The sequence below is a fragment of the Phyllostomus discolor genome, chromosome 2 (genome assembly GCF_004126475.2).
Source record: "Phyllostomus discolor isolate MPI-MPIP mPhyDis1 chromosome 2, mPhyDis1.pri.v3, whole genome shotgun sequence".
Lineage (NCBI taxonomy): Eukaryota > Metazoa > Chordata > Mammalia > Chiroptera > Phyllostomidae > Phyllostomus > Phyllostomus discolor.
In genome coordinates, this window is record NC_040904.2 from 56,004,530 (window position 1) to 56,017,471 (window position 12,942).

The window sequence follows — 12,942 nt, forward strand, 5'->3', positions numbered from 1 at the left end:
AAATTAGCACTAGAAAAAATATATTCTAAAATAGAAAAACATCATTTCTAAAATCAAAACTAAATATAAAACTACAAAATGAACAGTACAAAAAAATCATTGAAGTATAAAATTATCAACTGAAATTATCTAAAATAAAGAAGATGTACAAAAGACAATGATATGGCAAAATATCAAATAAACTAACAAAGTTATAATTGCAGTCACATAGGAAAGGAGAGAGAGAATTGGACAAAAAATTACCTAAAAAAATAATGGAAGAAATGTTCCCAAAATGACTTAAAATGATCAATCCATATATATGAGTAGCTAACTAAGAAAGGCAAACCTAGGCACATAGTAGCCCAATAACTGAGAACTAAAGATAAGGAGAAATCCTAAAGTCTGTCATTAAAGAAAACACACACAGAGAAAGCAATCATTTATAACAACAAGACTGATTTCTCGCCAATAATAAAAGCAAAACAAAGGGAAATGAAATTACATTTTTGAAGTATACATAAAAGTAATATTAAAATTCTATATTCAGTTAAATTTATACAAATTATTTTCTCTGATAAATTAAAGTTGAGAGAACTTACTGCTAGCAGACTAGCAAAGCAACAAATGACAAATGAAATACCTTACCACACCAGTTAACTGTTTCAATTTATAGAAAGAATTGAAATGGTAAACAAATGCTAAAAAAGTCAGTTAAAAAATATGATGTACTTATTAGAACAACAACTAAAAGGAAAAGAGACAGAAAAGAAATAGTTGAATATATGCAATATTTTATTAGTATCAAAGAAGGCAGGAAGGCAACAGCAAAAGAAAAACGAAATACTTATTTTTTAAAAAAGCAAGATCATAGTTTTAAATACAACTATATAAACAACTTAATTAGATATAAATGGATTTAAATGCTCCAGTTCCGAGGCAAAGATCGTCATGATTAATTTTAAAATAGCAAGACTTAACCATATGCTATCTATAAGAAATTAGCTTTACTAGTGCAAACACTAAGTATGAGAAAACTAGAGTGATTACATTAATACCATAGAAAGCTAACATAAATCAAGTACTACTAGAGATAAAGAGAGACCTTTCATAATAATAAAAAGATCAACTAAACAAAGACAGAACATTTTAATAGCAGAACTTCAAAGTACATGAAACAAAAACTGATCAAGATAACAGAGGAAGTGCACAAATCTATACACATCGTTGGATACTTTAACATTCTCTCTCAGCACTTTGTAAAACAACTAGATTGAACAGACATAAAATTCACTCAATCCAACAACTACAGAAGATGTATTATTTTTTAATGTACATGGATGGACTATATACTGGAACACAAAAAATTCTCAATATATGTCAAATATTAAAATTATATAGAATATGATTCAGACTATTACAAAGTTAAATTAATAATCCAAAGAAAAATAATCCAGATATTCCAAGCCACTGAAACTAAAGATGTTTTAAAAACCTATTTGTCAAAGAAGAAACAAGAAAACTATAAATATTTGAAAACATTAATAAAACAAAATGTTTCAAACTGTGGGACACAACTAAAACTGCTTATCTTATAAAATTAAGGAATTTAAAACTCAATGAATGAATTATCACCTCAAGAAGACAAAAATAAGAAGAAAGTAAATGCAAATAAATAAGAGAAAGGATATAATAAAGGTAAAATTAGAAACCATTGAAATAAAAAACATACAGTTACCAATATCAACAATGAAGAAAATAGTGAAAAGATCTTATAGATATTAAAAGAATAAAAATATATTATGAACAATTTTGTGTCCATATTTTGACAGTATAGATGAAATAGGTATGATCTTTGAAAAATACGACTTACTAAAACTGATCCAAGAAGAAAGACAAGCTGAATATCCCCATATGTGTTAAAGAAATAAGTTCCAAAAGAAAATCTCTTCACCAAGAAGTCTTGGCCTAGATGGCCTCACATTTAATTCTACAAAATATTTAAGAAAGACATACTGATCTTAAACAAACAAACAGCTAAGAAAAAACTTCCAGAAAAGAGAATAGGTAAAGTTTCCAACTCTTTTTGTGAGCTCAGGGTAACCCTGACCTGAAAAGTGGCAAGAACATTATTAAAAAATCAAAAACATATATTTTATCAACACTAAAGTTTTAGGAAATCAAGTCCAGCAATATGTATATTCAAGGTATCATAAAGTTAAAGTGAAAAGATAATGAATAGATTATTGGAACAGAATATATATTTCAGGATCATACCCATATATTTATGACCAATTTTCCAAATATACCACAAAAACACTTGCACAAACATTTCATAGCAACTTTTTCATAGTAGTAAAATCTTGGAATCAACTCACATGTCCATTAACAGGAGAAGGGATAAATGATTTCTATCAATTAAAAGGAACTATCAATTGAAATTCACAGAGATATTTCTGCCTCCACAGAATATGTTCAACAAAGACAGAAGAATGCATACTGAATAGTTAAATTTATTTCAAGTGCACATGCAAGAAAAATACTCTTGATGATGGAAATTAGAAGAGTGTTGTCTTGCGGGAGTGAGGAATGACTGGAAAGGGACACAGAACATTGGTGACAGCAGTCTCTGCATCTGCTGGAGAGTGTTGGCTACGTGGGTGAGCATAGGGCACAACCCATGGTGTTAAATCTTCAGATCTATACACTTCGTGCAATTATATCTCACTAAAATGACTCCTACTTCACATGTAATCATACATGAAAAACTATAGCATGAAAAAGTTTGATTTTGGTTGTCTTGTGGAACTCCTCTTAAATTGATAAGAAGTGATTAAAGAGATATATACTAGCAGAAAGCAGACTTTACAAGTGCTTATTGTAAGATAATTTAAAAATAATCGTTGGTAAACAAGAAACCAACTATTCATTCTTCATAGCAACACCACACTGACAATCTCAGGATGACTTGACTTTGCCAACATTCACCGAAACATGTTCCTAGGCTCTGATATGTTTTAAATCAATTCATGGCTAAATATAGCCATTCATTGGGCAGTTAATAATAATCTTATACCAGTATGTTTACAATGATTGGAACTGAAGATTTATAGCCAATTGCCAGATAGTTCATACTTATTGTTCTTTGGATAATTTGAAGGCTTCAACTGCTTCACTCCCATATTCGACTTTTCAACTAAAATTAAATTTGTTGTTGCCTATAACTTGTTTAATTTTATTCTGATAGCTGCAAAAGTAAACAACTTAACATTGAAAAATAAATGCAGCTCTGCCATTTAAAGTAAAGTACCTCATGTGTATATTATTCTGCCAATTTAAAATTCACATTCTGTGACATGGTCACCTCTTTCCTGTTCTACTTTCTTTCAGGCTGGTGCATCACCGCCTTCTTCCTTCCCTGCTGGTATCTGGATATAGAGAGAAGCTTATCCATCATTACTTCTTTATCCCCAACATATGCCTACTCACAAATCAGGACACTGATCCATAATCTAAAATTTATTCACTTTTACCAATTGACATGGTCAAGACGGTATAACACGCAGACTGCATATGTAAATGTTGACATACACTGAGTCCTACCCATTAATTTAGGTAATACTTAAAGTAGTACAAACTGAACACATTGTACATTGTATTACCCACAGATTTCATATAATTGCATAAGTTATTTTGAGGACAACATATCACACTTTAAAATTGCTTGAAAGTATTATTTTTAGTAAAATAAAGCATAGAAATAAATTGGTGATATGTAATAATATATTTTTATTTCAAGAAATAAAAGGGTAAAAATTGAACAACTTACCCATACATTTAATTTTATAAGATAATTTGGTGTCTCTGAAAACTTAGACCTTTTAAAGAATAACTGATTTGAGATAATATAATTGTTAAGTTTAAGTTAGTTTTTAAAAAAGAAATTGAAATCCTTTCACAAATTTATATTTTGTGACTCCCATGTTTCCACATTAAAATAATTTCTATATAGTTACTATTTGCTTATAATTGTGTGAATACAACCAGCTCTTTAATAGCTATCTAATTATTTGTCTATTTACACATACATCCATGAAAATAGAACAATACTTAGGGTGGGGCAAAAGTAGAGGTATAGCTGTGAGTATAGAAACAGAGTTTATTCTTGTGTTATTATTTATTAAGTATTGCATCATTTTCCATATGAACAAGTGTAAACATACTTTTGTCTCACCCTGTACTATTTTTCTTATGTTTTAAAAATCCTGATTACTTTAGCTAGTTTAGAGCAATTCAGAGTTCAACAGCTGAAGGACAGATCTTCGTTGTATTGTTTGAGAGTATTTGATTTTAGCAAAGAAAAATTGATGAATTTCATAAGCTGTGTTAAGTATAGATAAGAAGTCAGAATGTAGAGCATGTGTGAGCTAAACATAAAGAGGATGGTGGGATTAAGCATACTGATTATTCATGAGGTACTAAATATGCATGAGGTACCAGAGGCACTAAATAACAGGATATATTAAATATACATAAGACATATAAAGCACTTATTATTCATGAAGTCCTAATTGAGCCTCCCATTGATGACACCCATTTTGGCCCTGACAGCTTTATGCCCATGAAAGTCATACAAAACCATCATTCTTCAGCAAGTTAAATGGCAAACTACAGCTATAAGCCAGGGAAACTTGCCCTGTGTCTGTCTGATAAAGCAGGAGTATGTCATTTACCCTGGGGCATATCTGCGGGGTAGGCTCCCTTGCTTGAAATTCAACTCTCATTCTGGTAACCACGTCATCACTGGAAAAGCAAAGAGACATGACAATTAAATGTTGTATGGTGCAGATTCAGGTAGTACAGTCCTTCCAACTCACTGGCACTTCATACTAAATGTTAACTTGTTCCATCTCTTTCCCATTGCTTCACACTGTGTGTATTAAAGGTACTTACAAACTTCATGATTGGGGCATTTTAATTTTGTCTGTGAACCTTTCTGTTTCATGATCAGGGGAAAAAATTACCAGCCCCACAACAGTTTCCCAGCCTGAAGTGCCAGTGCTAGCAAGAGGAGCCCCCACAATACCTGTCTGTGAAAATCAGTGAGAATTCTGACCATCAAGGTGAGAAGGAAGGCTGTTGGAAACCTAAGTGTCATTTTTTTATTTTTTTTTATTTATTGCAAATGAAAACAAACAAAACCAGCTGGGGTAGCAATATTTATATCAGACAAAATATATTTTTGATGGTAACACTCATACCTGTCAGAATGGCTGTCATCAATAAATTAAAAAAACAAGTGTTGGAAAGACTGTGGAGAAATGGGAACCCTTGTGCACTTGTTGGTGGAAAAGCAGACTGGTTCAGCCACTATGGAAACTGTGAATGAGTTTGTATCTCTCAGATCAGTTGTAGCCTCTACCTGGTTAAGAAAAGGGCCCTGTGTGAGCCCCCTCCTCTCTCTCAAGCACGCCTGTGCCTCTTCTCTTCTTTTCTTCCCTCAACGTGTCTACCTTTGCCTTCTTTCTCTTACGCTTCAATGGCCCTTCTTTTACCTCTGTAACTTACCTCACGAGTCCATGCAGTGCAGCTAGCACTTTCTTCTACCTCTCTGATTTCCAAATAAACCTTTTGCTTGTATTTGAGTTTTGGGCTCTGAATTATTTCTTAGGCAAGCTCAAGGACTGAGGTCAGACTTTGCCAATAACATCTGGCACTTTCACCATTAATAACTATACTAATTTTACTAATTTTTAAGCAATCATGCCAAAACTATTGTATTAATTACAAAATTCTACTATATCAAGTAAATTACTGTTTAAGTTCTCTTGTATTTCATATAACTGTATGCATTTTTATATTATTGCCTGCAGCAGTCTCTCATGGTTGTCCATTAAAATAAATTTACCTTCTTCGCTTACAGGTCCCAATTTGCCCCCCACTATGGAAAGATAACTCAGTTTCCATCTCAAGGATGGGGTCTGAGTTTGCCTTAAGGTCATTTTGTGGCAACATCGTTACCCTGCTTAGTTCACAGGCATGGGACTTCATTCTGGTCAATGATATGTAAAGGAATGTCTTCAGAAACTTGTAGGAAAGATGACTGTTATTTAAAAAGAACTGAGAAGAAGAAACCGTTATCTCCTTCCTTACGCTGTTGCTGTGTATCAGTGTGACTCACAGAGCAGCTGCCGCCGTAGCAGGGCTGGAAGGGCAGCTTCCACTGAATGCGGCAGAGTAGTAAAATAAGTAAAATAAAATCATCTTCTCATCACCGTCTATTCATCCTTCTTTCTACCCACTTATTTATTTCAACACAATATTGATCATAGCCTGGGTCTTGGTGCCAAATGATTAATAAAGGGCAATATTTAAATTAAGATCTCTCAGTATTAAACTATATAATATATAAGTATATTTATATATACTATATATACTATATACTTATAGTATATTTATATAGTATATATATAGTATTTATATAGTATATAGTATATACTATAAGTATATTTATATATAAGTATATATAGTATATTTTATATACTATAAAAATTATCTGCATCTATTATAGTGATGACATTTTGTTACAGAACAGCAAGAAGGGGGCCAAAGGCAATATACTATTACCGGAAAGAAAACCCCAGGTTCGTTATGTCCGCCGTCTATAAGAAAGAGGTCTCTCAATGCCAGAGATTCGTGAAAAGGAAAGGAAATGTTTATTTAATGCTATACAAACTTAAAGTAATGACCTAATGTCTTCATCAAAATCCTAAAGTCCCTTAAAACACCTGCAAACACACACAGTCCTTCCTTTCCCCCTTTGCCCAGTCTGGGGTACCGAATCTGAGGAAAAGAAATAGAAGTCCGTGGCTCAGGCAGCCCCTGGTTCTTTCCAGTAATCCATGCTCAGCTGGTAGGACTCCCTCGGTTCCCAGCACCATCAGCTGTGTCACCAGGATCTCTGCTAAAGCCAGGTGGTGGTTCCCCATTCTAAAGCTGCAGGGGTCCCCACTCTGGCAAAGCCGCCAGGTTCTCCCCGCAATGGCTGCCATGTCCCTGTTTGAATCCCTGCACCAATCCTCCTCTGCAGCCCCATTTCTGACTCCTCCTACAATCAGTTACACCTGCCAGCATTCCTGTATCCTTCCAGCTTTACTGGGCTGCCATCATGAGTCTGGGCAGGTGTGGCCCCATGTCATGGAGCTAGTCTTCTCTAAGCTCCCACACAGGGGCTGTAACTCGGGGGATCTGCCCCCCAGTTACATCTTGGTGGGGAAGTTACTTCATTCCTCTGGCTCAGAGCATGGCTACAGGTATTTAACAAATCTATGTAACCAGTCAAAGGCTATAGATATGTTAAATGACCACGCCAGAGGTTAGCTGCAAGGCTGTTGCTATGCGAAACAGCTCTCAATGGCCCTGCTCCATTTGTCCCTTTCCCCAACCCACACCTGGGGGCGGGGGGAGTGGGGACATCCTAAAATCTCCTGGACATGTTGAGTTCTGGACCCCATTTCAAATGCCCATTTGGGGTCCCTCCTCTTGGCTGCACCCTGTAACAATTTTAGTAAATTTAAAAAAAATGAAAGGGTGGATCTCCTTAAAATATAACATTCTCGTTATTATTCACAATATTATTATGTTATAATTTTTTACTCAAAGGTCAAGTATATTTTAATAAAATATTCAGGAAAAGTGAAAAGATAAAAATTTGTGAGAGTTAGGTTTAATTTCAAAAACTTGTAAATTATATATACTTTTTTAAACAATTTAAATTTCACCCTTCTCTGTTGCCAACTAAAATAACTCATGGACATGGACAATAGTGTGGTGATTGCTGGGGTACTCACAAGAAAAGGTGGGTATATTTTATAGGTACAAGCAACAGGATTTCCTGATGAAGTTGATTTTGGGTGTGAGAAAAAAAGATCAACTATATCTCCAAAGTTTTTGGCCTGAGCAAATGGAAGAATGAGTTTCCCACTAAATGTTATATGAAAGTCTGTGTTTGTGGCAGGAGAGGAGGAAGAAAGACCAGAACATCAGATTTGGACAACTTGAATTTTTGAGGCAGCTTAATAAGATGCTAGGAGAATTCATTAACAGTTGGAATAAGGAAAACCGAGACAGACAGTTGAACTTAGAATGGGTTTACACATTCCGCATCAGGCCAGGGCCAACCCACATTGGTCCTGATCCCTCTAGGGTGACATTCTTTGAAGGTGAAATTGACCGGAGAATGGCCCTGACCCCTTTATACGCTTATTTTGATGTATCAGCATAACAAAGGACACACCTGGAAAGCTGAGGAATATTCTATTTAAATCCTCCCCTGAGACCTCCACTAATATTCCCGTGTTTAGAAACAGATAAAAACCCTCAACGTAAAGAACCCAATGCATTCTCTCTCTAGTAAGAACACAAATGTATTTTAGTTAATTCTGTGTTGACTGTATTGTCTTTGCTGAAATTCTCGTCTGTTTCCAAATTTTCAGTTGGTCAAACGTATAAGGGTAAAAGTATTTGTTAACATCATCAGACAATCTATCTGCTACTGTGTTGTTGTTTTTTTCCCTAGAAAATATATGTAGCATTTTCCATTGTTAAACATGCTTTTCAATCCTAATTGGAAACTTGTGTTTTTAGTCACTTTCAGAATATAGTATTATAATTATTCCTATGTTATTAAAATTTTACCTGTAACCTCTGGAGTCTCACCTACATTTTTTTTAAATTGATTGATCTCCTTTCCTTCCTGGCAGCAGCATCTTGAAGGCAGCAGAGCCCACCCTCCACCCTCTGCCCTCTGCCTCTTTGCCTCCCCACTGGGCTCTAAGCCTGCTACAGTCCCCCTCCGCCTGCACCACTAGGACTGAAGGCATCACCTCCTTTGCCAAAGGTATCCTGACCCGGAGGTGCTGCCACCTTTGTCACAGGTGGGCACAGGTAACCAGGTTCTTAGTGATTGGGACAAAGAATTGAATCGAACACCCAGAGTTTATAGCAGAGAACATGGGAGCAGGCCAACTCCAAGCAGAGATTGACCTCATGAGCTGGAGGGACTCTATTCTTACAGGGCAGATCCTTCCTAGCTAGTTTTGGTGGGCTTTTACTGCACATGACAAGTAGTTGTATTACTTTAAAGCTACTGCACATGTGGTCTCCCATGATCCTCCCCAACTGACCACCAGGGAAGAGGGTCCCACAATGCTACCAAATTGATCTCCCCTTCTCCTAGGGTCCCCCTGTACTAGGTTCACCTTTCCCTTCACCAGAGAATTATAGCTCTCCGTGTCAGAGATTGGTGAAAAGGAAAGGAATTATTTATTCAAGTTATACAGACTAAAAGTAATGACTTAATGTCTTCGTCAAAATCCCAAAGTCCCTTAAAACAGCCACAAACACACACAGTCCTTCCTTCCCCCCTTTTCCCAGTCTGGGGTACCATATCTGAGGAAAAGAAATAGAAGTCCGTGGCTCAGGCAGCCCCTGGTTCTTTCCAGTAATCCATGCTCGGCTGGTAGGATTTCCTCGGTTCCCAGCACCATCAGCTGTGTTGCCGGGATCTCCAGCTAAAGCTGCGTGGTGGTTCTCTGCTAAAGCCACATGGTAATTCTTTGCTAAAGCCTCACAGTGATTCTTCTCATGGCTGCGGGGTGGGGTGGGGGGTCCCCCTGTGCCAAAAGTGCATGGTTCTCCTTACATGGCTGAAGGTGCGTGGTCCTCTCTCCACTGCCACAGCCACGTGGCTCTCTACATGGCTGCAGCCGCATGGTCCTCTCTCCAATGGCTGCCGAGTCTGGGTTTAAATATTCTTTCAGCTTTTCTGGGCTGCCATCATGAGTCTGCGCAGGGGTGGCCCCATGTCGTGGAGCCAATCATCTCCAAGCTCTCATGCAGGCGCTGTAACTAGGGGGAGTTGCCTCCCAGTTACATCTTAGGGGGAAGTTCCTTCCATCCCCTTGGCTCAGAGCCTGGCCACAGCTATTTAACACATCTGTGCAACCAGTTAAAGGTTATGGATGTTTTAAATGACCACACCAGAAGTTAGCTGCAAGGCTGTGCTATGCAAAACAGCTCTCAATGACCCTGTTCCATGTGTCCCTTCCCCCAACTCACACCTGTGGTGGAGGGTGAGGACATCCCATATATCTTTCTAATATTTCCTGGATACCTTGAGTTCTGGACCCGATTACAAACCCTGCTTTTGAGGGCCCCCTGGCTGCGCCCTCCTACACCTTTATCTCCAAGGCAGCCCTGGCCCCAACCCAGTGGTCAAACTACTGATACAGGTGCAACTTGCCAGCAAGCAGATCACAGCTGACTAGCAGTACAAGGGCATCACGGATTGTATCATGAGCATCACCAAGAAGCAAGATGTGCTGTCCTTCTGGAGGGACAACCTGGCCAAGGTCATCTGTTACTTCTCCAAGCAAGCCTTCAACTTCACCTACAAGGAGAAATGCAAGAAGGTCTTCCTCAGGAGTATGGACAAGCACAGGCAATTCTAGAAGCAAATATTTCACTGGCAACATGGCCTCCAGTGGTGCAGCTAGGTCCTTCCCTCTACTTTGCCTTCCCTCTGGATTTTGCCAGAACTGTCTGGTGGCCAACGTGTAGAAGTTGGGCACTGAGTGGGAAATCCAAGGCCTGGAAGACTCTGGGGAAGATTGCCAAGTCTGACAGTACCTAGCCTGTACCAAGCCATCATTGTCTACAAGGCCACCGACTTCAGACTGTACCACATAGCCAAAGACATACCTTGACCCCAAGAACACCCACGTCATGGTAAGATGGATGATTCCCTCTCACAGTGATGGTGGTGGCTGGCCTGTTCTATCCTTTTGACACTGTGAAGTGACAGATGATGCAATCACGACAGCAAGGAGCTGACATCATTTACAGGGGGCCATATACTGCTAGCAAAAGATCTTCAAGGATGAGAGTGGAAAGCTTTTTCAAAACCACCTGGTCCAGCATCCTTAGGGGGATGGGCACACCTTCCTGCTGGTCCTGTAAGAGGAGCTGAAGAAAGTCATCCAGGTGTATCCCCTCTGTGCCCTCACCTAGACACAGGCCCAAGAGAGTTCCATATGTAACTGAACTGTTAGAGACCATTGTTATTCCAGAACTTCCAATGTCCTTGTCCAAACCATATCTTGTATAGAAGGCTAGGGAGGGTTCTAGAACAGGCTCGATGAGATCAAGAACCCTGGCATCCTGATTCCATGCATTTATTAGGGAGAAGGGAAATCCCCACATTTTCTTGGGGCACTGGCTGGGCAGTTTGCCACAACCTAGACCTAGGTGCTTATAGGACCAAGCTGTGTTTAAGTATTTATTTAAAGGAAATCACGTCTCCCATTCATACCTAAGCACTGTCTTCTTTTGCCCAGGCAAGCATTTTCAATGACCTTCTATGTTTGGCATTATGCTGCCAAGAAAATCAGGCACAGAGAGAGGAAAAAAAAGATTGATCCAATGTTAAATTCAACTTTGTTTAATAATACTTCAGTTCAACACATTCAGCATGAATTTTGAAGTCGATGTAGGGTAATGTTTACATATTGTTTCTCATGTTCTCTTGAGTACATGTTTGCACCCATCTTATTTATACACACCAAAGTACGCATATTTGTGTGCACAAACATGAAATCCTTCTCAGCCACATCCCTGCCCTCCACAGAGGTACCTAATCTGATTTTTTTTGTTTCAGTCCCTTGCTTTTCTTACTATTTTTATACAAATGAATGTTTTTTAATATTATATTTACTTGTTTTAAAATGTATCAATGATGTTTAAATGGAAAACCAGATGTGCCCATACTTTGGGCATCTGTTAATAATCATTTTCTGTCCTTTATTTTTCAATATAATCCTCATTGGGTTTCTTAGGCTGGCATTTTTTCCTCCTGTGTTAATTATATAATTCAACCATTTGTCCTTGAAAGGTTGTGGGTTCTGTTAACAGCTTAATAAAAAAGGCATTGTAATAAATAGAGAAAATATCTCCTCTTCCCTTTTAGCTACAAGAAAAATAAATAGTATGTAGCATCATAAACCTGCTTTTATAATGTTTACTACAAAGCATTGCATAAACTAAGACCTGCAAAAGTAATTCAAAGTTTTAAGGGTTTTCTAACTGGTATTATTATTTAATAATATTATTAATGATATTTCAATTGACATATCATTCAGGGTCCCATTAGGAAACCCAGGAATATTTAAAATGAATCCATCAATGATTTAAAACATTCTTGGGCTAGCAGCAGTAGGAACCTGTTAACACCCAGTGGGGTAAAAGGCAGAAAAGGGAAAAAAAATGGAGAGGGAGCTATAGCTGTAAATGGGACAGAAATTATAACCTGTGATAGTGAAGCTCTATCATTAATCTGTGTCTTGACAGGAAAAGAGCCATGGTGTTAAATATACTGTCCTCCTGTTTTCTCATTTTGTGCCAATGCATCTAAGTTTTTTTAATCTAATACAAGTCAGGGAGGAAAGTAACCTAATAATTTGTTGTCTACACGGCTCAGCCTCCTAGTGAAACCTAGGGTAGAAGTTATAACTAGAGGGGCAAAGAGAGATTATCTGAGAAAAATGGTACTATTGTTCGTACAAAGATATAAATATTTTAAAATTCTCTTTATTAAATTCCAGCAACTTATGCAGCCAAATTCTCAAGTTCCTTGGGTATATTTCTGTATTTCATTTTACCACAAGCAGCAGTTTAAATAGTTTTTCCACTACTATAGATTACAGGTGGTCATTTTTCCAGGCTAACACAGCAGTTTTATCACTTTTCTGAGCTCTATGAACAATTTCCTTGCTGCTTTTCCAGATATTATCAACTCACAAACACAAACAATGCAATGGTTTAGGTTTTTGTTACAGCAGAGCCCTATTCCTAGATAAGAGTTCATATATCAGATTTTGGTGTGTAAAACAAAAATCTAAAATTGAA

At 37.4% G+C, this 12,942-nt stretch overlaps 1 pseudogene; it reads left to right on the forward strand.

Annotated features, from left to right (window-relative positions):
• The window catches only part of LOC114515400, a 104,695-nt pseudogene extending 93,646 nt beyond the window's left edge, over nt 1-11,049 (forward strand).
• The last annotated feature ends 1,893 nt before the right edge of the window (nt 11,050-12,942 follow it).